This window comes from Lissotriton vulgaris, unplaced genomic scaffold (assembly GCF_964263255.1).
Source record: "Lissotriton vulgaris unplaced genomic scaffold, aLisVul1.2 SCAFFOLD_2573, whole genome shotgun sequence".
NCBI classification, from domain to species: Eukaryota; Metazoa; Chordata; class Amphibia; order Caudata; family Salamandridae; genus Lissotriton; species Lissotriton vulgaris.
The window spans coordinates 252126-273213 of record NW_028254733.1 but is presented as its reverse complement, the minus strand read 5'-3'; the positions used below and the strand labels follow the sequence as shown (position 1 = coordinate 273213).

The following is a 21088-nucleotide window of genomic DNA, read 5'->3' as shown; positions in this document are numbered from 1 at the left end:
CCGAGCTTGGTGTCAGCGAGTGGCAACATACCTACAGGTATGGCCGTAGGCATGAGAGGCTGCCGCTTCAGGTCTCTTGTGCTGGCAACCCCCTCCACTCTGGAACCTGCTGCACTGCACCTCACTTGCACGCTTCACTCCAACAACCCTTGGCAAGCTTGCTACAGATAGCCAAATCTTCCTCCAGCCTTGCACTCGCTTCTTTTCCAATCACACACTGGCTCCGACCTCCCTTCAGGTGCCAGCCGGAGAGCTAGCAAAGCCGCAGCCTGGGCTTTTCACGTTGGGGCACATTTACAATAACTGGCGCATCCCTGCATATCGGCAGCAGGGATGCGCCAGTTATTGTGCGTCACGGCTGCGCCACCATGGATGCGCCGCACCATGGGGCAAAAATGGACAGATGCGTGACGCATCTGCTGCCGTAAAGGCGGCGCATTGCTGGAGTTGCGTCGCAGGCGCGACGCAGCTCCAGCAAGGCTCGGGGGTGCCCTATCCTTGAAATGCTGCGTCAAACCTTACGCCTGCTTCAAGCAGGCGCAGGGTTTTGACGCAGCATGGCCTTAAAAGTAGCTGACTGAAATCTTGTCGATTTCACTCAGCCACTTTTGGGAGGCGTTCTTGCGCCGTAACGCCTACATGTGGTGCAGGGCTTTACAACGTGATGCATCTCCCAGATGCGTCACGTTGTAAATACCCCGCAGAGTGGCGCTGGCTTTGCGCCGCCACTGCGTCGCAACGGCGGTGTAAAAGAGGCGCAAGGGGCTTGTAAAACTGCCCCCAAGTGCCTAGCCTTGCTTTGCACTGGCCTCTAAGGCACTCTATCAGGCCACTGCTCTATGTGGCAGCGCCTGCCGGGCTACCGCTCTTCAACTCTGGCTCGCCCGCAGAAACATTGGAGTGACACTTTTTTTTCTGTGCAGCTCTGGCTGCAAGTTTCCTTTTCCTATTTATCCGGGACAGAGGCCTGATATGCACATCACATCCATGTCCAGGGCCCGCCCCAGTGTGCATAGAGAAGAGAGACTCAGAGGAGGGACTGAGTGCTGCCTGGGTGAAGGGTCCTCCTTGTAAGCGGCCTGACTTCAGCAGCCGCCCCTCCTTAAGGGCAGTGAGGCCCTGCCCCGCCCTTTTTGGAGAAAAAGATTGCACGTCAGGCTGAAGAAAGGACAGCTAGACAAACACTCTTTATGTTCAGGCCAGGCAGCCAGGAGCTGAACATGCGCTAAATGCACAGGCTCCCGGCTGCCTAAGCTGAAGTTTGCTGGGCTGAGGACGGCACAGCTCCGGTGGGCCTGACCTCCTCAGCTCAGCAAATGTCCTGGAGGCCCTCCCCCTCGTGACAAGGGAGAGCGTCCGTGATAGCCTCGTAGCGGGGCGCTTCGTTTTTAAGCCCTGAAGTGCCAACGGCCGAGTGTCTGTCGCTGACTCTGTCCCCCATCCTGCTCTGTGACCAGTGAGGGACTGCTGCCTCCCCTCATTGGCTGACCAAGGTAGCAGTCCCAACCCTCCTGGCAGCTCCCCGAGCCCTGCAGCAGCAGTTGAGTGTCGCTTTTTAGGTCTCGTCTGCGAAAAGCACGTGAAAGCGCGCTCTCGCTGCGAGAACTATAGTCGTCGGCTCAGCTGACAACGAGTGGAGACAAGAGCTGGCCAAGCGCCCAGCATCGTCAATGGGAGAAGGAGAGACAAGAACTGGCCACTCGCGCATGGGATTTCGTCGCGCGCGTGAGTAAGTCGCGGAGCTGCCGACGTGCACGCTCACGGTGACGTCTCCGCCGCGCGCCACAGCCCCATGATGAAGGTGACGTCAGTGAACGCTCGCCGTGACCAAAGTTACTTGCCCTGCTTGTAGAATACTATATGTATGTGTGACGGAGTGTGTGTGTGTTTCTAGGCGGGAGCAAGAGGGCTGGGTGTGAGTGAGTTTTGCCTCAAAGTGTGAAGGAGAGAGTGGCGAATGTGCGAAAAGAAGGGCAACCGTAGTGGGCAGGCGTGTGTGATGGAGATGTAGAAGGGGAATCAGCTTGGAGTGTGAGAGAGAGCGAGGGTGAAATGCATGTGCGTGGGAGAGAAATACATGCGTCTGTTTGAGAGAGATTGGCGAGTGCGTGAAGAGAGAACACGGGGACCGAGTGTGACTGCTCCTCAGCGTGTGAGATAGAGCAGTGATATATACTTGATTAATAAATACGATCTAGTGACAATGATTTATTAAGAAAGTAAAGTTGTAACGTGTGTGTGTGTGTGTGTGTGTGTCCATCCATCCATCCATCCCTCCCTCCCTCCCTTTCAACCTGCAGAGCTGGGTGTTGGGGAGGGGAATGTGGGCCGGCTTATAAAGTAGTTGGCGTTTTTTAGGGAAAGGGAAAACTGGGATTCGAATATGAATGGGGTCCAGGAGAGGGGGAGAATGGTGGATTACATCTTAATTGCTTTGACCACGGGCACTGACATATGTTTTCACGCCCTCCTCCAAAGCAGCACCCTCTGACCCTCACACACCCTCACTCACCCTCACCCACCATCACTCACCCTCACACACCCTCACCCTCACACACCCTCACCCTCACACACGCTCACTCACCCTCACACACCCTCACTCGCCCTTACAGCCTCACACCCCTCACCCTCACAACCCTCTCACCCTCACACCCTCACCCTCAAACACCATTTCACTCAGGAACACCACCGCATCACTCAGGGACACCACCACATCACTCAGAGACACCACTCAAGGGTACCACCACGTCACTCAGGGACACCACCACATCACTCGGGGACACCACCACATCAGCTAACCATTCACAAACAATGTTTATATACCAATTGCAAATAAAAATAAAAAAAGGTTAATGCAAAGCATTGTCATTTACAATGCCAGTAACTCAAACTTTAATGCTGCGCCCCCTATTGCGTTGTAAATGCTTGTTTATTGACTGTTTGGTTCGTGCGTGTTAGTATGTATGAGTGTATGTGTATTTGTGAGTGAGTCTCCCGAAAGGGGGGGGGGGGGTACGAGTGTCTGCATGTGAATGCATGAGTGTGAGTGTGTATGCGTGTGCGCCCCTTCTCGGTTGTACTGAACGGCACTCGCTGCCTGCCTCTCTGCCTCAGCCCTCCCCCTGCTCCCGGGCTACTGGGGAAGGCCAAAAGAGGGCGACCAGGAACCGATCCTGCACCCGGAGCAGCCCAGCAGCAGCAGAAGAAAACCCTGCGCTGGGGGGTGGGTCCCCTGTCCCCTGTCCCCTGTCCTATCTTGGGGCAAAGGGTTTCATCTTTTTTGACCCAGTGTAAAGTTCAGCCGAATTTTCAATTTCCGAATGGAAAGTTATGGACCCTGCGTGTTGTGGACTTGATGGCGTTTTCTTTTTGAAGAAAGATACAATAAAAGAATAGAAGAAATGCCCCCACCCCCAAAAAACAGAAGAAGAAAAAACCAGAAGTGCCTCTAGCGAGAAGCAAAATGCCTACAGCACCTGGTATTCCCAGGCGGTCTCCCATCCAAGTACTAACCAGGCCCGACCCTGCTTAGCTTCCGAGATCGGACGAGATCGGGCGCATTCAGGGTGGTATGGCCGTAGGCACGAGAGCCTGCCGGTGCAGGCCTCTTGTGCTGAGCCAGCCCCTGTCACGTCACCAGGCTCCCTTCCAGTGCATTTAAACACTTCCAGTCCCTTTAAACACCTGCCCTCCCTTTCAAAGTTCCTGCACACGGCCAAGCACGGCCATCTCTCGCGCTTGCTGAAGCTGGGACCGCCCTTCTAAAGAAAGGGGCCGGCACTAGCAGCAGCAGCAGCACCAGCACACCAGCAGCCTGGCCTTTTCATTTAACAAGCGCCTAGCCTTGCTTCGCACTGGCCTCCAGGCACTTCTTGCTTTGCACTGAGCGAGTGAGGTGAGGGCCCGAGTAGTCCAGGGCCCTTCAGGTCACCCGCCTGGCTCTCTGCCTCAGCAGCCCCCTGCTCGCTCCCAGCCGAGAGAGGGGGGCCCGGAACCGGGGCCGGCGCTGCCCATCATCAGCAGCAGCAGCTTGCAGCAGCTCCCCACTGGGAGCCCTCTGTCCTAGGGCAAAGCTTTTCTTCCTTTTCTTTCAGTTTTCGAGTTTACAGTTAAGGGCCAGGCATATTGTAAACTCCATGCCGGATTTTGTATAAAATACATGAAAAAAAAAAGAAGGAAAAAAAAGCGGAGAGGAGAGGAGGAGAGCAGAATATGTTTTTTCTTTTTTTTTTTAAAAGTGCTCTTAGCGAGTTAGATTAGGTGTGATTGTGCAAGGGCCGAGCTTGGTGTCAGCGAGTGGCAACATACCTACAGGTATGGCCGTAGGCATGAGAGGCTGCCGCTTCAGGTCTCTTGTGCTGGCAACCCCCTCCACTCTGGAACCTGCTGCACTGCACCTCACTTGCACGCTTCACTCCAACAACCCTTGGCAAGCTTGCTACAGATAGCCAAATCTTCCTCCAGCCTTGCACTCGCTTCTTTTCCAATCACACACTGGCTCCGACCTCCCTTCAGGTGCCAGCCGGAGAGCTAGCAAAGCCGCAGCCTGGGCTTTTCACGTTGGGGCACATTTACAATAACTGGCGCATCCCTGCATATCGGCAGCAGGGATGCGCCAGTTATTGTGCGTCACGGCTGCGCCACCATGGATGCGCCGCACCATGGGGCAAAAATGGACAGATGCGTGACGCATCTGCTGCCGTAAAGGCGGCGCATTGCTGGAGTTGCGTCGCAGGCGCGACGCAGCTCCAGCAAGGCTCGGGGGTGCCCTATCCTTGAAATGCTGCGTCAAACCTTACGCCTGCTTCAAGCAGGCGCAGGGTTTTGACGCAGCATGGCCTTAAAAGTAGCTGACTGAAATCTTGTCGATTTCACTCAGCCACTTTTGGGAGGCGTTCTTGCGCCGTAACGCCTACATGTGGTGCAGGGCTTTACAACGTGATGCATCTCCCAGATGCGTCACGTTGTAAATACCCCGCAGAGTGGCGCTGGCTTTGCGCCGCCACTGCGTCGCAACGGCGGTGTAAAAGAGGCGCAAGGGGCTTGTAAAACTGCCCCCAAGTGCCTAGCCTTGCTTTGCACTGGCCTCTAAGGCACTCTATCAGGCCACTGCTCTATGTGGCAGCGCCTGCCGGGCTACCGCTCTTCAACTCTGGCTCGCCCGCAGAAACATTGGAGTGACACTTTTTTTTCTGTGCAGCTCTGGCTGCAAGTTTCCTTTTCCTATTTATCCGGGACAGAGGCCTGATATGCACATCACATCCATGTCCAGGGCCCGCCCCAGTGTGCATAGAGAAGAGAGACTCAGAGGAGGGACTGAGTGCTGCCTGGGTGAAGGGTCCTCCTTGTAAGCGGCCTGACTTCAGCAGCCGCCCCTCCTTAAGGGCAGTGAGGCCCTGCCCCGCCCTTTTTGGAGAAAAAGATTGCACGTCAGGCTGAAGAAAGGACAGCTAGACAAACACTCTTTATGTTCAGGCCAGGCAGCCAGGAGCTGAACATGCGCTAAATGCACAGGCTCCCGGCTGCCTAAGCTGAAGTTTGCTGGGCTGAGGACGGCACAGCTCCGGTGGGCCTGACCTCCTCAGCTCAGCAAATGTCCTGGAGGCCCTCCCCCTCGTGACAAGGGAGAGCGTCCGTGATAGCCTCGTAGCGGGGCGCTTCGTTTTTAAGCCCTGAAGTGCCAACGGCCGAGTGTCTGTCGCTGACTCTGTCCCCCATCCTGCTCTGTGACCAGTGAGGGACTGCTGCCTCCCCTCATTGGCTGACCAAGGTAGCAGTCCCAACCCTCCTGGCAGCTCCCCGAGCCCTGCAGCAGCAGTTGAGTGTCGCTTTTTAGGTCTCGTCTGCGAAAAGCACGTGAAAGCGCGCTCTCGCTGCGAGAACTATAGTCGTCGGCTCAGCTGACAACGAGTGGAGACAAGAGCTGGCCAAGCGCCCAGCATCGTCAATGGGAGAAGGAGAGACAAGAACTGGCCACTCGCGCATGGGATTTCGTCGCGCGCGTGAGTAAGTCGCGGAGCTGCCGACGTGCACGCTCACGGTGACGTCTCCGCCGCGCGCCACAGCCCCATGATGAAGGTGACGTCAGTGAACGCTCGCCGTGACCAAAGTTACTTGCCCTGCTTGTAGAATACTATATGTATGTGTGACGGAGTGTGTGTGTGTTTCTAGGCGGGAGCAAGAGGGCTGGGTGTGAGTGAGTTTTGCCTCAAAGTGTGAAGGAGAGAGTGGCGAATGTGCGAAAAGAAGGGCAACCGTAGTGGGCAGGCGTGTGTGATGGAGATGTAGAAGGGGAATCAGCTTGGAGTGTGAGAGAGAGCGAGGGTGAAATGCATGTGCGTGGGAGAGAAATACATGCGTCTGTTTGAGAGAGATTGGCGAGTGCGTGAAGAGAGAACACGGGGACCGAGTGTGACTGCTCCTCAGCGTGTGAGATAGAGCAGTGAGTGAATATATACTTGATTAATAAATACGATCTAGTGACAATGATTTATTAAGAAAGTAAAGTTGTAACGTGTGTGTGTGTGTGTGTGTGTGTCCATCCATCCATCCATCCCTCCCTCCCTCCCTTTCAACCTGCAGAGCTGGGTGTTGGGGAGGGGAATGTGGGCCGGCTTATAAAGTAGTTGGCGTTTTTTAGGGAAAGGGAAAACTGGGATTCGAATATGAATGGGGTCCAGGAGAGGGGGAGAATGGTGGATTACATCTTAATTGCTTTGACCACGGGCACTGACATATGTTTTCACGCCCTCCTCCAAAGCAGCACCCTCTGACCCTCACACACCCTCACTCACCCTCACCCACCATCACTCACCCTCACACACCCTCACCCTCACACACCCTCACCCTCACACACGCTCACTCACCCTCACACACCCTCACTCGCCCTTACAGCCTCACACCCCTCACCCTCACAACCCTCTCACCCTCACACCCTCACCCTCAAACACCATTTCACTCAGGAACACCACCGCATCACTCAGGGACACCACCACATCACTCAGAGACACCACTCAAGGGTACCACCACGTCACTCAGGGACACCACCACATCACTCGGGGACACCACCACATCAGCTAACCATTCACAAACAATGTTTATATACCAATTGCAAATAAAAATAAAAAAAGGTTAATGCAAAGCATTGTCATTTACAATGCCAGTAACTCAAACTTTAATGCTGCGCCCCCTATTGCGTTGTAAATGCTTGTTTATTGACTGTTTGGTTCGTGCGTGTTAGTATGTATGAGTGTATGTGTATTTGTGAGTGAGTCTCCCGAAAGGGGGGGGGGGGGTACGAGTGTCTGCATGTGAATGCATGAGTGTGAGTGTGTATGCGTGTGCGCCCCTTCTCGGTTGTACTGAACGGCACTCGCTGCCTGCCTCTCTGCCTCAGCCCTCCCCCTGCTCCCGGGCTACTGGGGAAGGCCAAAAGAGGGCGACCAGGAACCGATCCTGCACCCGGAGCAGCCCAGCAGCAGCAGAAGAAAACCCTGCGCTGGGGGGTGGGTCCCCTGTCCCCTGTCCCCTGTCCTATCTTGGGGCAAAGGGTTTCATCTTTTTTGACCCAGTGTAAAGTTCAGCCGAATTTTCAATTTCCGAATGGAAAGTTATGGACCCTGCGTGTTGTGGACTTGATGGCGTTTTCTTTTTGAAGAAAGATACAATAAAAGAATAGAAGAAATGCCCCCACCCCCAAAAAACAGAAGAAGAAAAAACCAGAAGTGCCTCTAGCGAGAAGCAAAATGCCTACAGCACCTGGTATTCCCAGGCGGTCTCCCATCCAAGTACTAACCAGGCCCGACCCTGCTTAGCTTCCGAGATCGGACGAGATCGGGCGCATTCAGGGTGGTATGGCCGTAGGCACGAGAGCCTGCCGGTGCAGGCCTCTTGTGCTGAGCCAGCCCCTGTCACGTCACCAGGCTCCCTTCCAGTGCATTTAAACACTTCCAGTCCCTTTAAACACCTGCCCTCCCTTTCAAAGTTCCTGCACACGGCCAAGCACGGCCATCTCTCGCGCTTGCTGAAGCTGGGACCGCCCTTCTAAAGAAAGGGGCCGGCACTAGCAGCAGCAGCAGCACCAGCACACCAGCAGCCTGGCCTTTTCATTTAACAAGCGCCTAGCCTTGCTTCGCACTGGCCTCCAGGCACTTCTTGCTTTGCACTGAGCGAGTGAGGTGAGGGCCCGAGTAGTCCAGGGCCCTTCAGGTCACCCGCCTGGCTCTCTGCCTCAGCAGCCCCCTGCTCGCTCCCAGCCGAGAGAGGGGGGCCCGGAACCGGGGCCGGCGCTGCCCATCATCAGCAGCAGCAGCTTGCAGCAGCTCCCCACTGGGAGCCCTCTGTCCTAGGGCAAAGCTTTTCTTCCTTTTCTTTCAGTTTTCGAGTTTACAGTTAAGGGCCACGCATATTGTAAACTCCATGCCGGATTTTGTATAAAATACATGAAAAAAAAAAGAAGGAAAAAAAAGCGGAGAGGAGAGGAGGAGAGCAGAATATGTTTTTTCTTTTTTTTTTTAAAAGTGCTCTTAGCGAGTTAGATTAGGTGTGATTGTGCAAGGGCCGAGCTTGGTGTCAGCGAGTGGCAACATACCTACAGGTATGGCCGTAGGCATGAGAGGCTGCCGCTTCAGGTCTCTTGTGCTGGCAACCCCCTCCACTCTGGAACCTGCTGCACTGCACCTCACTTGCACGCTTCACTCCAACAACCCTTGGCAAGCTTGCTACAGATAGCCAAATCTTCCTCCAGCCTTGCACTCGCTTCTTTTCCAATCACACACTGGCTCCGACCTCCCTTCAGGTGCCAGCCGGAGAGCTAGCAAAGCCGCAGCCTGGGCTTTTCACGTTGGGGCACATTTACAATAACTGGCGCATCCCTGCATATCGGCAGCAGGGATGCGCCAGTTATTGTGCGTCACGGCTGCGCCACCATGGATGCGCCGCACCATGGGGCAAAAATGGACAGATGCGTGACGCATCTGCTGCCGTAAAGGCGGCGCATTGCTGGAGTTGCGTCGCAGGCGCGACGCAGCTCCAGCAAGGCTCGGGGGTGCCCTATCCTTGAAATGCTGCGTCAAACCTTACGCCTGCTTCAAGCAGGCGCAGGGTTTTGACGCAGCATGGCCTTAAAAGTAGCTGACTGAAATCTTGTCGATTTCACTCAGCCACTTTTGGGAGGCGTTCTTGCGCCGTAACGCCTACATGTGGTGCAGGGCTTTACAACGTGATGCATCTCCCAGATGCGTCACGTTGTAAATACCCCGCAGAGTGGCGCTGGCTTTGCGCCGCCACTGCGTCGCAACGGCGGTGTAAAAGAGGCGCAAGGGGCTTGTAAAACTGCCCCCAAGTGCCTAGCCTTGCTTTGCACTGGCCTCTAAGGCACTCTATCAGGCCACTGCTCTATGTGGCAGCGCCTGCCGGGCTACCGCTCTTCAACTCTGGCTCGCCCGCAGAAACATTGGAGTGACACTTTTTTTTCTGTGCAGCTCTGGCTGCAAGTTTCCTTTTCCTATTTATCCGGGACAGAGGCCTGATATGCACATCACATCCATGTCCAGGGCCCGCCCCAGTGTGCATAGAGAAGAGAGACTCAGAGGAGGGACTGAGTGCTGCCTGGGTGAAGGGTCCTCCTTGTAAGCGGCCTGACTTCAGCAGCCGCCCCTCCTTAAGGGCAGTGAGGCCCTGCCCCGCCCTTTTTGGAGAAAAAGATTGCACGTCAGGCTGAAGAAAGGACAGCTAGACAAACACTCTTTATGTTCAGGCCAGGCAGCCAGGAGCTGAACATGCGCTAAATGCACAGGCTCCCGGCTGCCTAAGCTGAAGTTTGCTGGGCTGAGGACGGCACAGCTCCGGTGGGCCTGACCTCCTCAGCTCAGCAAATGTCCTGGAGGCCCTCCCCCTCGTGACAAGGGAGAGCGTCCGTGATAGCCTCGTAGCGGGGCGCTTCGTTTTTAAGCCCTGAAGTGCCAACGGCCGAGTGTCTGTCGCTGACTCTGTCCCCCATCCTGCTCTGTGACCAGTGAGGGACTGCTGCCTCCCCTCATTGGCTGACCAAGGTAGCAGTCCCAACCCTCCTGGCAGCTCCCCGAGCCCTGCAGCAGCAGTTGAGTGTCGCTTTTTAGGTCTCGTCTGCGAAAAGCACGTGAAAGCGCGCTCTCGCTGCGAGAACTATAGTCGTCGGCTCAGCTGACAACGAGTGGAGACAAGAGCTGGCCAAGCGCCCAGCATCGTCAATGGGAGAAGGAGAGACAAGAACTGGCCACTCGCGCATGGGATTTCGTCGCGCGCGTGAGTAAGTCGCGGAGCTGCCGACGTGCACGCTCACGGTGACGTCTCCGCCGCGCGCCACAGCCCCATGATGAAGGTGACGTCAGTGAACGCTCGCCGTGACCAAAGTTACTTGCCCTGCTTGTAGAATACTATATGTATGTGTGACGGAGTGTGTGTGTGTTTCTAGGCGGGAGCAAGAGGGCTGGGTGTGAGTGAGTTTTGCCTCAAAGTGTGAAGGAGAGAGTGGCGAATGTGCGAAAAGAAGGGCAACCGTAGTGGGCAGGCGTGTGTGATGGAGATGTAGAAGGGGAATCAGCTTGGAGTGTGAGAGAGAGCGAGGGTGAAATGCATGTGCGTGGGAGAGAAATACATGCGTCTGTTTGAGAGAGATTGGCGAGTGCGTGAAGAGAGAACACGGGGACCGAGTGTGACTGCTCCTCAGCGTGTGAGATAGAGCAGTGAGTGAATATATACTTGATTAATAAATACGATCTAGTGACAATGATTTATTAAGAAAGTAAAGTTGTAACGTGTGTGTGTGTGTGTGTGTGTGTCCATCCATCCATCCATCCCTCCCTCCCTCCCTTTCAACCTGCAGAGCTGGGTGTTGGGGAGGGGAATGTGGGCCGGCTTATAAAGTAGTTGGCGTTTTTTAGGGAAAGGGAAAACTGGGATTCGAATATGAATGGGGTCCAGGAGAGGGGGAGAATGGTGGATTACATCTTAATTGCTTTGACCACGGGCACTGACATATGTTTTCACGCCCTCCTCCAAAGCAGCACCCTCTGACCCTCACACACCCTCACTCACCCTCACCCACCATCACTCACCCTCACACACCCTCACCCTCACACACCCTCACCCTCACACACGCTCACTCACCCTCACACACCCTCACTCGCCCTTACAGCCTCACACCCCTCACCCTCACAACCCTCTCACCCTCACACCCTCACCCTCAAACACCATTTCACTCAGGAACACCACCGCATCACTCAGGGACACCACCACATCACTCAGAGACACCACTCAAGGGTACCACCACGTCACTCAGGGACACCACCACATCACTCGGGGACACCACCACATCAGCTAACCATTCACAAACAATGTTTATATACCAATTGCAAATAAAAATAAAAAAAGGTTAATGCAAAGCATTGTCATTTACAATGCCAGTAACTCAAACTTTAATGCTGCGCCCCCTATTGCGTTGTAAATGCTTGTTTATTGACTGTTTGGTTCGTGCGTGTTAGTATGTATGAGTGTATGTGTATTTGTGAGTGAGTCTCCCGAAAGGGGGGGGGGGGGGGGTACGAGTGTCTGCATGTGAATGCATGAGTGTAAGTGAGTGTGTATGCGTGTGCGCCCCTTCTCGGTTGTACTGAACGGCACTCGCTGCCTGCCTCTCTGCCTCAGCCCTCCCCCTGCTCCCGGGCTACTGGGGAAGGCCAAAAGAGGGCGACCAGGAACCGATCCTGCACCCGGAGCAGCCCAGCAGCAGCAGAAGAAAACCCTGCGCTGGGGGGTGGGTCCCCTGTCCCCTGTCCCCTGTCCTATCTTGGGGCAAAGGGTTTCATCTTTTTTGACCCAGTGTAAAGTTCAGCCGAATTTTCAATTTCCGAATGGAAAGTTATGGACCCTGCGTGTTGTGGACTTGATGGCGTTTTCTTTTTGAAGAAAGATACAATAAAAGAATAGAAGAAATGCCCCCACCCCCAAAAAACAGAAGAAGAAAAAACCAGAAGTGCCTCTAGCGAGAAGCAAAATGCCTACAGCACCTGGTATTCCCAGGCGGTCTCCCATCCAAGTACTAACCAGGCCCGACCCTGCTTAGCTTCCGAGATCGGACGAGATCGGGCGCATTCAGGGTGGTATGGCCGTAGGCACGAGAGCCTGCCGGTGCAGGCCTCTTGTGCTGAGCCAGCCCCTGTCACGTCACCAGGCTCCCTTCCAGTGCATTTAAACACTTCCAGTCCCTTTAAACACCTGCCCTCCCTTTCAAAGTTCCTGCACACGGCCAAGCACGGCCATCTCTCGCGCTTGCTGAAGCTGGGACCGCCCTTCTAAAGAAAGGGGCCGGCACTAGCAGCAGCAGCAGCACCAGCACACCAGCAGCCTGGCCTTTTCATTTAACAAGCGCCTAGCCTTGCTTCGCACTGGCCTCCAGGCACTTCTTGCTTTGCACTGAGCGAGTGAGGTGAGGGCCCGAGTAGTCCAGGGCCCTTCAGGTCACCCGCCTGGCTCTCTGCCTCAGCAGCCCCCTGCTCGCTCCCAGCCGAGAGAGGGGGGCCCGGAACCGGGGCCGGCGCTGCCCATCATCAGCAGCAGCAGCTTGCAGCAGCTCCCCACTGGGAGCCCTCTGTCCTAGGGCAAAGCTTTTCTTCCTTTTCTTTCAGTTTTCGAGTTTACAGTTAAGGGCCAGGCATATTGTAAACTCCATGCCGGATTTTGTATAAAATACATGAAAAAAAAAAGAAGGAAAAAAAAGCGGAGAGGAGAGGAGGAGAGCAGAATATGTTTTTTCTTTTTTTTTTTAAAAGTGCTCTTAGCGAGTTAGATTAGGTGTGATTGTGCAAGGGCCGAGCTTGGTGTCAGCGAGTGGCAACATACCTACAGGTATGGCCGTAGGCATGAGAGGCTGCCGCTTCAGGTCTCTTGTGCTGGCAACCCCCTCCACTCTGGAACCTGCTGCACTGCACCTCACTTGCACGCTTCACTCCAACAACCCTTGGCAAGCTTGCTACAGATAGCCAAATCTTCCTCCAGCCTTGCACTCGCTTCTTTTCCAATCACACACTGGCTCCGACCTCCCTTCAGGTGCCAGCCGGAGAGCTAGCAAAGCCGCAGCCTGGGCTTTTCACGTTGGGGCACATTTACAATAACTGGCGCATCCCTGCATATCGGCAGCAGGGATGCGCCAGTTATTGTGCGTCACGGCTGCGCCACCATGGATGCGCCGCACCATGGGGCAAAAATGGACAGATGCGTGACGCATCTGCTGCCGTAAAGGCGGCGCATTGCTGGAGTTGCGTCGCAGGCGCGACGCAGCTCCAGCAAGGCTCGGGGGTGCCCTATCCTTGAAATGCTGCGTCAAACCTTACGCCTGCTTCAAGCAGGCGCAGGGTTTTGACGCAGCATGGCCTTAAAAGTAGCTGACTGAAATCTTGTCGATTTCACTCAGCCACTTTTGGGAGGCGTTCTTGCGCCGTAACGCCTACATGTGGTGCAGGGCTTTACAACGTGATGCATCTCCCAGATGCGTCACGTTGTAAATACCCCGCAGAGTGGCGCTGGCTTTGCGCCGCCACTGCGTCGCAACGGCGGTGTAAAAGAGGCGCAAGGGGCTTGTAAAACTGCCCCCAAGTGCCTAGCCTTGCTTTGCACTGGCCTCTAAGGCACTCTATCAGGCCACTGCTCTATGTGGCAGCGCCTGCCGGGCTACCGCTCTTCAACTCTGGCTCGCCCGCAGAAACATTGGAGTGACACTTTTTTTTCTGTGCAGCTCTGGCTGCAAGTTTCCTTTTCCTATTTATCCGGGACAGAGGCCTGATATGCACATCACATCCATGTCCAGGGCCCGCCCCAGTGTGCATAGAGAAGAGAGACTCAGAGGAGGGACTGAGTGCTGCCTGGGTGAAGGGTCCTCCTTGTAAGCGGCCTGACTTCAGCAGCCGCCCCTCCTTAAGGGCAGTGAGGCCCTGCCCCGCCCTTTTTGGAGAAAAAGATTGCACGTCAGGCTGAAGAAAGGACAGCTAGACAAACACTCTTTATGTTCAGGCCAGGCAGCCAGGAGCTGAACATGCGCTAAATGCACAGGCTCCCGGCTGCCTAAGCTGAAGTTTGCTGGGCTGAGGACGGCACAGCTCCGGTGGGCCTGACCTCCTCAGCTCAGCAAATGTCCTGGAGGCCCTCCCCCTCGTGACAAGGGAGAGCGTCCGTGATAGCCTCGTAGCGGGGCGCTTCGTTTTTAAGCCCTGAAGTGCCAACGGCCGAGTGTCTGTCGCTGACTCTGTCCCCCATCCTGCTCTGTGACCAGTGAGGGACTGCTGCCTCCCCTCATTGGCTGACCAAGGTAGCAGTCCCAACCCTCCTGGCAGCTCCCCGAGCCCTGCAGCAGCAGTTGAGTGTCGCTTTTTAGGTCTCGTCTGCGAAAAGCACGTGAAAGCGCGCTCTCGCTGCGAGAACTATAGTCGTCGGCTCAGCTGACAACGAGTGGAGACAAGAGCTGGCCAAGCGCCCAGCATCGTCAATGGGAGAAGGAGAGACAAGAACTGGCCACTCGCGCATGGGATTTCGTCGCGCGCGTGAGTAAGTCGCGGAGCTGCCGACGTGCACGCTCACGGTGACGTCTCCGCCGCGCGCCACAGCCCCATGATGAAGGTGACGTCAGTGAACGCTCGCCGTGACCAAAGTTACTTGCCCTGCTTGTAGAATACTATATGTATGTGTGACGGAGTGTGTGTGTGTTTCTAGGCGGGAGCAAGAGGGCTGGGTGTGAGTGAGTTTTGCCTCAAAGTGTGAAGGAGAGAGTGGCGAATGTGCGAAAAGAAGGGCAACCGTAGTGGGCAGGCGTGTGTGATGGAGATGTAGAAGGGGAATCAGCTTGGAGTGTGAGAGAGAGCGAGGGTGAAATGCATGTGCGTGGGAGAGAAATACATGCGTCTGTTTGAGAGAGATTGGCGAGTGCGTGAAGAGAGAACACGGGGACCGAGTGTGACTGCTCCTCAGCGTGTGAGATAGAGCAGTGAGTGAATATATACTTGATTAATAAATACGATCTAGTGACAATGATTTATTAAGAAAGTAAAGTTGTAACGTGTGTGTGTGTGTGTGTGTGTGTCCATCCATCCATCCATCCCTCCCTCCCTCCCTTTCAACCTGCAGAGCTGGGTGTTGGGGAGGGGAATGTGGGCCGGCTTATAAAGTAGTTGGCGTTTTTTAGGGAAAGGGAAAACTGGGATTCGAATATGAATGGGGTCCAGGAGAGGGGGAGAATGGTGGATTACATCTTAATTGCTTTGACCACGGGCACTGACATATGTTTTCACGCCCTCCTCCAAAGCAGCACCCTCTGACCCTCACACACCCTCACTCACCCTCACCCACCATCACTCACCCTCACACACCCTCACCCTCACACACCCTCACCCTCACACACGCTCACTCACCCTCACACACCCTCACTCGCCCTTACAGCCTCACACCCCTCACCCTCACAACCCTCTCACCCTCACACCCTCACCCTCAAACACCATTTCACTCAGGAACACCACCGCATCACTCAGGGACACCACCACATCACTCAGAGACACCACTCAAGGGTACCACCACGTCACTCAGGGACACCACCACATCACTCGGGGACACCACCACATCAGCTAACCATTCACAAACAATGTTTATATACCAATTGCAAATAAAAATAAAAAAAGGTTAATGCAAAGCATTGTCATTTACAATGCCAGTAACTCAAACTTTAATGCTGCGCCCCCTATTGCGTTGTAAATGCTTGTTTATTGACTGTTTGGTTCGTGCGTGTTAGTATGTATGAGTGTATGTGTATTTGTGAGTGAGTCTCCCGAAAGGGGGGGGGGGGGTACGAGTGTCTGCATGTGAATGCATGAGTGTGAGTGTGTATGCGTGTGCGCCCCTTCTCGGTTGTACTGAACGGCACTCGCTGCCTGCCTCTCTGCCTCAGCCCTCCCCCTGCTCCCGGGCTACTGGGGAAGGCCAAAAGAGGGCGACCAGGAACCGATCCTGCACCCGGAGCAGCCCAGCAGCAGCAGAAGAAAACCCTGCGCTGGGGGGTGGGTCCCCTGTCCCCTGTCCCCTGTCCTATCTTGGGGCAAAGGGTTTCATCTTTTTTGACCCAGTGTAAAGTTCAGCCGAATTTTCAATTTCCGAATGGAAAGTTATGGACCCTGCGTGTTGTGGACTTGATGGCGTTTTCTTTTTGAAGAAAGATACAATAAAAGAATAGAAGAAATGCCCCCACCCCCAAAAAACAGAAGAAGAAAAAACCAGAAGTGCCTCTAGCGAGAAGCAAAATGCCTACAGCACCTGGTATTCCCAGGCGGTCTCCCATCCAAGTACTAACCAGGCCCGACCCTGCTTAGCTTCCGAGATCGGACGAGATCGGGCGCATTCAGGGTGGTATGGCCGTAGGCACGAGAGCCTGCCGGTGCAGGCCTCTTGTGCTGAGCCAGCCCCTGTCACGTCACCAGGCTCCCTTCCAGTGCATTTAAACACTTCCAGTCCCTTTAAACACCTGCCCTCCCTTTCAAAGTTCCTGCACACGGCCAAGCACGGCCATCTCTCGCGCTTGCTGAAGCTGGGACCGCCCTTCTAAAGAAAGGGGCCGGCACTAGCAGCAGCAGCAGCACCAGCACACCAGCAGCCTGGCCTTTTCATTTAACAAGCGCCTAGCCTTGCTTCGCACTGGCCTCCAGGCACTTCTTGCTTTGCACTGAGCGAGTGAGGTGAGGGCCCGAGTAGTCCAGGGCCCTTCAGGTCACCCGCCTGGCTCTCTGCCTCAGCAGCCCCCTGCTCGCTCCCAGCCGAGAGAGGGGGGCCCGGAACCGGGGCCGGCGCTGCCCATCATCAGCAGCAGCAGCTTGCAGCAGCTCCCCACTGGGAGCCCTCTGTCCTAGGGCAAAGCTTTTCTTCCTTTTCTTTCAGTTTTCGAGTTTACAGTTAAGGGCCAGGCATATTGTAAACTCCATGCCGGATTTTGTATAAAATACATGAAAAAAAAAAGAAGGAAAAAAAAGCGGAGAGGAGAGGAGGAGAGCAGAATATGTTTTTTCTTTTTTTTTTTAAAAGTGCTCTTAGCGAGTTAGATTAGGTGTGATTGTGCAAGGGCCGAGCTTGGTGTCAGCGAGTGGCAACATACCTACAGGTATGGCCGTAGGCATGAGAGGCTGCCGCTTCAGGTCTCTTGTGCTGGCAACCCCCTCCACTCTGGAACCTGCTGCACTGCACCTCACTTGCACGCTTCACTCCAACAACCCTTGGCAAGCTTGCTACAGATAGCCAAATCTTCCTCCAGCCTTGCACTCGCTTCTTTTCCAATCACACACTGGCTCCGACCTCCCTTCAGGTGCCAGCCGGAGAGCTAGCAAAGCCGCAGCCTGGGCTTTTCACGTTGGGGCACATTTACAATAACTGGCGCATCCCTGCATATCGGCAGCAGGGATGCGCCAGTTATTGTGCGTCACGGCTGCGCCACCATGGATGCGCCGCACCATGGGGCAAAAATGGACAGATGCGTGACGCATCTGCTGCCGTAAAGGCGGCGCATTGCTGGAGTTGCGTCGCAGGCGCGACGCAGCTCCAGCAAGGCTCGGGGGTGCCCTATCCTTGAAATGCTGCGTCAAACCTTACGCCTGCTTCAAGCAGGCGCAGGGTTTTGACGCAGCATGGCCTTAAAAGTAGCTGACTGAAATCTTGTCGATTTCACTCAGCCACTTTTGGGAGGCGTTCTTGCGCCGTAACGCCTACATGTGGTGCAGGGCTTTACAACGTGATGCATCTCCCAGATGCGTCACGTTGTAAATACCCCGCAGAGTGGCGCTGGCTTTGCGCCGCCACTGCGTCGCAACGGCGGTGTAAAAGAGGCGCAAGGGGCTTGTAAAACTGCCCCCAAGTGCCTAGCCTTGCTTTGCACTGGCCTCTAAGGCACTCTATCAGGCCACTGCTCTATGTGGCAGCGCCTGCCGGGCTACCGCTCTTCAACTCTGGCTCGCCCGCAGAAACATTGGAGTGACACTTTTTTTTCTGTGCAGCTCTGGCTGCAAGTTTCCTTTTCCTATTTATCCGGGACAGAGGCCTGATATGCACATCACATCCATGTCCAGGGCCCGCCCCAGTGTGCATAGAGAAGAGAGACTCAGAGGAGGGACTGAGTGCTGCCTGGGTGAAGGGTCCTCCTTGTAAGCGGCCTGACTTCAGCAGCCGCCCCTCCTTAAGGGCAGTGAGGCCCTGCCCCGCCCTTTTTGGAGAAAAAGATTGCACGTCAGGCTGAAGAAAGGACAGCTAGACAAACACTCTTTATGTTCAGGCCAGGCAGCCAGGAGCTGAACATGCGCTAAATGCACAGGCTCCCGGCTGCCTAAGCTGAAGTTTGCTGGGCTGAGGACGGCACAGCTCCGGTGGGCCTGACCTCCTCAGCTCAGCAAATGTCCTGGAGGCCCTCCCCCTCGTGACAAGGGAGAGCGTCCGTGATAGCCTCGTAGCGGGGCGCTTCGTTTTTAAGCCCTGAAGTGCCAACGGCCGAGTGTCTGTCGCTGACTCTGTCCCCCATCCTGCTCTGTGACCAGTGAGGGACTGCTGCCTCCCCTCATTGGCTGACCAAGGTAGCAGTCCCAACCCTCCTGGCAGCTCCCCGAGCCCTGCAGCAGCAGTTGAGTGTCGCTTTTTAGGTCTCGTCTGCGAAAAGCACGTGAAAGCGCGCTCTCGCTGCGAGAACTATAGTCGTCGGCTCAGCTGACAACGAGTGGAGACAAGAGCTGGCCAAGCGCCCAGCATCGTCAATGGGAGAAGGAGAGACAAGAACTGGCCACTCGCGCATGGGATTTCGTCGCGCGCGTGAGTAAGTCGCGGAGCTGCCGACGTGCACGCTCACGGTGACGTCTCCGCCGCGCGCCACAGCCCCATGATGAAGGTGACGTCAGTGAACGCTCGCCGTGACCAAAGTTACTTGCCCTGCTTGTAGAATACTATATGTATGTGTGACGGAGTGTGTGTGTGTTTCTAGGCGGGAGCAAGAGGGCTGGGTGTGAGTGAGTTTTGCCTCAAAGTGTGAAGGAGAGAGTGGCGAATGTGCGAAAAGAAGGGCAACCGTAGTGGGCAGGCGTGTGTGATGGAGATGTAGAAGGGGAATCAGCTTGGAGTGTGAGAGAGAGCGAGGGTGAAATGCATGTGCGTGGGAGAGAAATACATGCGTCTGTTTGAGAGAGATTGGCGAGTGCGTGAAGAGAGAACACGGGGACCGAGTGTGACTGCTCCTCAGCGTGTGAGATAGAGCAGTGAGTGAATATATACTTGATTAATAAATACGATCTAGTGACAATGATTTATTAAGAAAGTAAAGTTGTAACGTGTGTGTGTGTGTGTGTGTGTGTCCATCCATCCATCCATCCCTCCCTCCCTCCCTTTCAACCTGCAGAGCTGGGTGTTGGGGAGGGGAATGTGGGCCGGCTTATAAAGTAGTTGGCGTTTTTTAGGGAAAGGGAAAACTGGGATTCGAATATGAATGGGGTCCAGGAGAGGGGGAGAATGGTGGATTACATCTTAATTGCTTTGACCACGGGCACTGACATATGTTTTCACGCCCTCCTCCAAAGCAGCACCCTCTGACCCTCACACACCCTCACTCACCCTCACCCACCATCACTCACCCTCACACACCCTCACCCTCACACACCCTCACCCTCACACACGCTCACTCACCCTCACACACCCTCACTCGCCCTTACAGCCTCACACCCCTCACCCTCACAACCCTCTCACCCTCACACCCTCACCCTCAAACACCATTTCACTCAGGAACACCACCGCATCACTCAGGGACACCACCACATCACTCAGAGACACCACTCAAGGGTACCACCACGTCACTCAGGGACACCACCACATCACTCGGGGACACCACCACATCAGCTAACCATTCACAAACAATGTTTATATACCAATTGCAAATAAAAATAAAAAAAGGTTAATGCAAAGCATTGTCATTTACAATGCCAGTAACTCAAACTTTAATGCTGCGCCCCCTATTGCGTTGTAAATGCTTGTTTATTGACTGTTTGGTTCGTGCGTGTTAGTATGTATGAGTGTATGTGTATTTGTGAGTGAGTCTCCCGAAAGGGGGGGGGGGGGGGGTACGAGTGTCTGCATGTGAATGCATGAGTGTAAGTGAGTGTGTATGCGTGTGCGCCCCTTCTCGGTTGTACTGAACGGCACTCGCTGCCTGCCTCTCTGCCTCAGCCCTCCCCCTGCTCCCGGGCTACTGGGGAAGGCCAAAAGAGGGCGACCAGGAACCGATCCTGCACCCGGAGCAGCCCAGCAGCAGCAGAAGAAAACCCTGCGCTGGGGGGTGGGTCCCCTGTCCCCTGTCCCCTGTCCTATCTTGGGGCAAAGGGTTTCATCTTTTTTGACCCAGTGTAAAGTTCAGCCGAATTTTCAATTTCCGAATGGAAAGTTATGGACCCTGCGTGTTGTGGACTTGATGGCGTTTTCTTTTTGAAGAAAGATACAATAAAAGAATAGAAGAAATGCCCCCACCCCCAAAAAACAGAAGAAGAAAAAACCAGAAGTGCCTCTAGCGAGAAGCAAAATGCCTACAGCACCTGGTATTCCCAGGCGGTCTCCCATCCAAGTACTAACCAGGCCCGACCCTGCTTAGCTTCCGAGATCGGACGAGATCGGGCGCATTCAGGGTGGTATGGCCGTAGGCACGAGAGCCTGCCGGTGCAGGCCTCTTGTGCTGAGCCAGCCCCTGTCACGTCACCAGGCTCCCTTCCAGTGCATTTAAACACTTCCAGTCCCTTTAAACACCTGCCCTCCCTTTCAAAGTTCCTGCACACGGCCAAGCACGGCCATCTCTCGCGCTTGCTGAAGCTGGGACCGCCCTTCTAAAGAAAGGGGCCGGCACTAGCAGCAGCAGCAGCACCAGCACACCAGCAGCCTGGCCTTTTCATTTAACAAGCGCCTAGCCTTGCTTCGCACTGGCCTCCAGGCACTTCTTGCTTTGCACTGAGCGAGTGAGGTGAGGGCCCGAGTAGTCCAGGGCCCTTCAGGTCACCCGCCTGGCTCTCTG

The 21088-nt window shown here is 54.9% G+C and overlaps 5 non-coding genes across 5 annotated transcripts; all 5 read right to left on the bottom strand.

Annotated features, from left to right (window-relative positions):
• Positions 1–3464: 3464 nt before the first annotated feature.
• On the bottom strand, positions 3465–3583 carry LOC147659432 (5S ribosomal RNA). The gene has a single exon (XR_015307243.1). It is a non-coding gene; the product is annotated as a 5S ribosomal RNA (ribosomal RNA).
• A 4163-nt stretch (positions 3584–7746) lies between these two features.
• LOC147659431 (5S ribosomal RNA) lies at positions 7747–7865 on the bottom strand. Its single transcript, XR_015307265.1, has one exon. It is a non-coding gene; the product is annotated as a 5S ribosomal RNA (ribosomal RNA).
• Positions 7866–12035: 4170 nt separating this feature from the next.
• LOC147659430 (5S ribosomal RNA) lies at positions 12036–12154 on the bottom strand. Its single transcript, XR_015307264.1, has one exon. It is a non-coding gene; the product is annotated as a 5S ribosomal RNA (ribosomal RNA).
• A 4163-nt stretch (positions 12155–16317) lies between these two features.
• LOC147659429 (5S ribosomal RNA) lies at positions 16318–16436 on the bottom strand. Its single transcript, XR_015307263.1, has one exon. It is a non-coding gene; the product is annotated as a 5S ribosomal RNA (ribosomal RNA).
• Positions 16437–20606: 4170 nt separating this feature from the next.
• On the bottom strand, positions 20607–20725 carry LOC147659428 (5S ribosomal RNA). The gene has a single exon (XR_015307253.1). It is a non-coding gene; the product is annotated as a 5S ribosomal RNA (ribosomal RNA).
• Between the last annotated feature and the right edge of the window lie 363 nt (positions 20726–21088).